The 4,850-nt window shown below is 51.0% G+C and overlaps 1 long non-coding RNA gene across 1 annotated transcript; it reads right to left on the reverse strand.

Moving 5' to 3' along the window:
• Positions 1 to 282: 282 nt before the first annotated feature.
• LOC134415044 (uncharacterized) lies at positions 283 to 2,023 on the reverse strand. Its single transcript, XR_010026903.1, has 3 exons — positions 1,961 to 2,023; positions 692 to 902; positions 283 to 381 (listed from the first exon to the last, which is right to left on the reverse strand). It is a non-coding gene; the product is annotated as an uncharacterized LOC134415044 (long non-coding RNA).
• Between the last annotated feature and the right edge of the window lie 2,827 nt (positions 2,024 to 4,850).

The raw sequence follows: 4,850 nt of genomic DNA on the forward strand, positions 1-4,850 counted from the left end.
GTCACTGGAGCAAACAAATAAACACCCACTTGACTCCAGACTCTTGGATGTTTGTGGGACCAAATCCTGACTTTTAGCTGGAATCTGGTGTCTATTATCACCAATTTGCATTAGGAAACATGTGCTGTTTTTTTTTTTTTTTTCTGCCACTAGAACAGCAGCAAATTCCTGAAAATCAAGCTCCAGGATCGCTCCCCTAAGTCAGACACTGCACACAATCCCAGATTTACACACCCCAAGGTCTGCAGACACACCGTGAAAAATCTGATTTATTTTCAAAATGAACGTGAATTTTGATGAAAATTCCTAATCTTTGTTCCATCCTCAGGTCAGTGAAAGGCAGCACCAGAAATACCCAACTCATGGTTCTTGAATGTGGTACTAGAACAAAAAAAAGCAGGATCAAAAGGCACTTCCATGATGTTGGTGGGATAAGTGGATAAGCCAGGCTTTTCTGGCCATCACACTCAGAGAATTATAGAAATCCCAAGGTGAATCAACACTTCCAGGCTTTCTCTTTCTGGAGCCTTCCGTGGAGACGCCAGGATGTGTTTCTAGAGAGCCTGGACACGAGCAGCTCCAGCAGGGCAATTATCCGCAGGGAATCCAATTAAAAGATTACTGTTCTCCAGCCAGGAGTGTTCTAGAGATGCTCAGAATTATCCCTGCTGAAATCCCTCAGGCAGCTTACCCGGAATAACCCTCTCCTGGATCCACTCCAGCTCCCAGGGGAGGCTCCGGCTCAGGAAATCATCTCAGTGCGGAGCAGCTCCAGCTCCACGTGAGCAGCACTGCCCAGCAGGACGCAGGAATTGTGCCATCCCCTCCTCCCTAAATGCAGAGAAGGTCCCAGTGGGTCTCAGAGAGCTGGGAGGAGGCTGCTGAAAATCTCCGTGGATTTGCTGCGCTTTGTAGAATCGTGGAATGATTTGGGTTAGGAGGGATCTTGATGATCCCAATCCCACCCCTCTGCCATGGCAGGGACACCTCCCACTGTCCAGCCTGGCCTTGGGCACTGCCAGGGATCCAGGGATGGAATTCCATGCCAGCCCTGCCCACCCTGCCAGGGAACAATTCCTCATTGCCAGGATCCCACCCAGCCCTGCCCTCTGGCACTGGGTTTGCACAGGGATCCCCTTCCAGGGATGGCTCTGGAAGGAACCTGGATGTGTCCCTGTGTCAGCTGCTCAGGGTGACCCTGCCTGGGCTGAGTGATCTCCAGAGGGCCCTTCCAAACCTGATCATTCTGGGATTCTGAGATCTCAACCCCTGGAGCACCAAAAAGGACCTGGTGGTTTAACCTGGCAGCCACAGCCCTGCCAGGCACAGGGACACTGCCTGGGGATGGGGAGAGAATTGGGAAAAAGGGAAAACTTGTGGGTTGAGATGGGGACAGATGATAGCACACAAAAAGAAGGAAAAGTCATGGAATCATGGAATGGGTTGGGTTGGAAGGGACCTCAGAGCCCACCCAGTGCCACCCCTGCCATGGCAGGGACACCTCCCACTGTCCCAGGCTGCTCCAGCCCCAGTGTCCAACCTGGCCTTGGGCACTGCCAGGGATGCAGGGGCAGCCCCAGATGCTCTGGGAATTCCATCCCAGCCCCTGCCCACCCTCCTAGGGAAGAATTCCTCATTCCCAAAATCCCACCTATCCCTGCCCTCCTCCAGCTTACAGCCAGCCCCCCGGTGCTATCACTCCATGTCCTCCTGACCATGGGAACACCCAGAGTTCTGGAGTGCAGGTTATCTCTCAAATCCCACATCCCCTCACCCTGGGAGCCACCCCAGAGAGGGAGATGACCCCCTGTGACCCAGCAAACCAGCATGAGGACTTCTGGAACCTTCCTGAGGGAGCTGGTGCTGGATAGGGGATATTGGGAAGCCGGCCCAGCGCAGAGCAGAGGATCCAGAGCATTCCTGGGGGTGCCAGGTCTCCTGGGTGCCGCCAGACCCTCACCTGGAGCCCAGGCTGGGTGCCAGGGCAGGGCTGGCCTCTGCCTGCCCCTCCAGAGGCGAGGATTTTCTGCTGGAAGCAGGAGATGGGTTGCGAGACCCGTTTGCGCAACGGGATCACAAATGGGCCCAAGGTCAAGGCAGGGGGAGGAAACAAGAAACGAGGAATGTTCCCGTGCTCATGCAACACATCCCAGGTTTCGCGGGCAGGGATTTCTTAACTCCTGTGCTGACACCCTTGTTTGCTTTCCTTGGGTTGGAAATGATCAGCTCTCCTCGCCTTTAACCACGTGGGAAGCTCCACATAACCCCAGACTCGGGGTTTTGCGCGGCCTCGGGATGAGTTTTGGCCTCCGTGACCTCCCGGGATGGTTGTGAGTCAAACTGAGATTTTTCCTGCCAAAATAAACAGCGGTGGAAGTGGAATTTTCTCTGACAGTCGGGCTCAGAAGATGCCACTGCTGGAGGTCGTGTGGGGTGGCTGCCCTGGTTTTTGGGGTCATTCAAATGTCCTGCCCTGGCCTTTGCTTCTCCTCTGACTGTGCAGCCCCCACTGGGAGCACAATCCCAGGGCTCCAGCCCAGTCCCAGGAATTGGAATAAGCCTCTCTGGGCTGCATCAAGTAAAAAATAATCAGCATTTCTTTAATAGTCAGGTACAGGGTGCAGCCAACCCAAAATATGCAGCAGTTCTAGACCTGACTTGATGTTTCTGCCAAACTCTGAGCTCAGCACAGGTTGTACCCAGTGGCCAGGTGCCCATCCCAGAATTCTGGCAGGATTTGTTCCTCCTGTTCCTGCCTGTGGCACAAACGCAGCCCGAACCTCACCGGTAACACCATCCCAGAATCCCAGAATTGTTGTGGTTGGAAGGGACCTCTGGAGATCACCCAGTCCAACCCCCCAGCCCAGGCAGGGTCACCCTGAGCAGGGACACAGGGACACATCCAGGTGGGTTTGGGATGGCTCCAGAGAGGGAGAATCCATCACCTCCCTGGGCAGCTCTTCCAGGGCTCCATGGAAAAACATCTCTCCTCAGGTTGAGGTGGAGCTCCAACCCATTTCTCCTCCCTGATTCTTTAGAACAAAGAATAATAATCATTAAAATTAGAAGGGATTAAGATACGTAAACTTGTGAGTTCCTATGTCTGGTTTGCAACCTGGTGTAGGGAATGTTCCCTTCCCATGGCAGTGGGAACAAGATCAGAATACCAGGAAAAGCTTCCAACAGAACTAGGCTCAGGAGTGTCCTTGATTTTTTTCAGAGCTCAAGAGGGCTGGGATTTAATCCTTGACTTCATCCCCCTGTCCTCTAAACAGCCTTGTTTAAAATGTGCCTGGAAGCACAGGAATGCTGCTAAGGAGTCAGGGAAGTGGTGGAATTCTCCTGCCCATGGGGGTCAGGCCACTTGTTTTCCTGAGGAATTATGGAAACAGATCCTGCACTCCTCCATCCACTGCTCAGGAATAATTCTGTAATTCCATGAAGATGTGGGTTACCAACACCACACTCCATGGAAGTGGGCGTTGATGGGAATGTAGCTCCAGTTCAGGCTCTCTATCCCAATTCCCCGTGGAATTCCATGGGCTTCACTTGAGCCAAGAGATCAGAACCAGTTTGGTTTTGATCTGGAAACCAAAGCCAGCCCAAGTATCCCTGCACCTCCATCCTGATCCACCTTGGAGCTGCCATCAAACCCACTCTGAACATCCACGGAATTCACCAACATCTATGGAATACACCGATCTTCATGGAATACAACAACATTCATGGAATACACTGATCTTCTTGGAATACACCAGCATCCACAGAATACACCAATGTCCATGGAATACACAAATCTTCATGGAATACACCAGCATCCATGGAATACACCAACGTTCATGGAATACACCAACATTCATGGAATACACCAATGTCCATGGAATACACCAACGTCCATGGAATACACCAACGTCCATGGAATACACCAACGTCCATGGAATTCACCAATGTTCATGGAATACACCAATGTCCATGGAATACACCAGCATCCATGGAATACACCAATGTCCATGGAATACACCAGCATCCGCAGAATACACCAATGTCCATGGAATACACAAATCTTCATGGAATACACCAGCATCCATGGAATACACCAACGTCCATGGAATACACCAGCATCCATGGAATACACCAATGTCTATGGAATACACCAATGTCCATGGAATTCACCAATGTCCATGGAATACACCAACGTTCATGGAATACACCAGCATCCATGGAATACACCAACGTTCATGGAATACACCAAGATTCATGGAATACACCAATGTCCATGGAATACACCAACGTCCATGGAATACACCAACATCCATGGAATACACCAATGTCCATGGAATACACCAGCATCCATGGAATACACCAATGTCCATGGAATACACCAACATCCATGGAATACACCAATGTCCACGGAATAGACCAACGTCCATGGAATACACCAACGTCCATGGAATGCACCAATGTCCATGGAATATACCAACATCCATGGAATAGACCAGCATCCATGGAATACACCAGCATCCATGGAATACACAACGTCCATGGAATAGACCAATGTCCATGGAATACACCAACATCCATGGATTACACCAATGTCCATGGAATATACCAACATCCATGGAATAGACCAGCATCCATGGAATACACCAGCATGAGGATGTCCCTCTTGGCTCAGCCACAAGTCCAAGAGGGACACTCTGGCACACAAAGCACCGTGAGGGGGACAGGTTGTAATTTCTCTTCTCAGCCTTGAGGAACCTTCTAGAAAGTTTCTGGATGCTCTCCTGCCCTCTCCTTTTTATTCCCTTTGTTCCATCCGAAGGTCCATGAAGTCCCAGCACCTTCGCCCC

This window comes from Melospiza melodia, chromosome 2 (assembly GCF_035770615.1).
Source record: "Melospiza melodia melodia isolate bMelMel2 chromosome 2, bMelMel2.pri, whole genome shotgun sequence".
Lineage (NCBI taxonomy): Eukaryota > Metazoa > Chordata > Aves > Passeriformes > Passerellidae > Melospiza > Melospiza melodia.